The following is a 415-nucleotide window of genomic DNA, read 5'->3' on the forward strand; positions in this document are numbered from 1 at the left end:
CCGTAACAACACAAGAACATTAAAAAACATGTACTTTTGCTTTCAAGAGTTCTTGCACGATTCCTTTCGGGAATGTCTCGAGCATGAGTAAGCAATATGCCTCAAGGAAAAAGAAAAAGGTGCTTGAGACTGCCGGATAAACCTGCTAATTGTGTTGATACCCTGCGTAATGATAGTAACTCTTTTTTTCTATTGAACGGCTCATGACTGACCTTTGACCCGTTGCGAGCCGAGTGGACAGATGGCAGGGTTTGGGCGCCGTGTTATTGCTTTGTGATTGGTGGGTGCTTGTGGCCGGGCGTCCGAGATAAGATATTTATTTTTGATTGTGCGAAATGCGTATTGTATGATATATTTTTTTCTTAATGATTGTGGATTACGTGTTGTGCGAAGTATTTATAATTTGTTAGTATTA

This window comes from Penaeus monodon, chromosome 22 (assembly GCF_015228065.2).
Source record: "Penaeus monodon isolate SGIC_2016 chromosome 22, NSTDA_Pmon_1, whole genome shotgun sequence".
In the NCBI taxonomy this organism is placed as follows: domain Eukaryota; kingdom Metazoa; phylum Arthropoda; class Malacostraca; order Decapoda; family Penaeidae; genus Penaeus; species Penaeus monodon.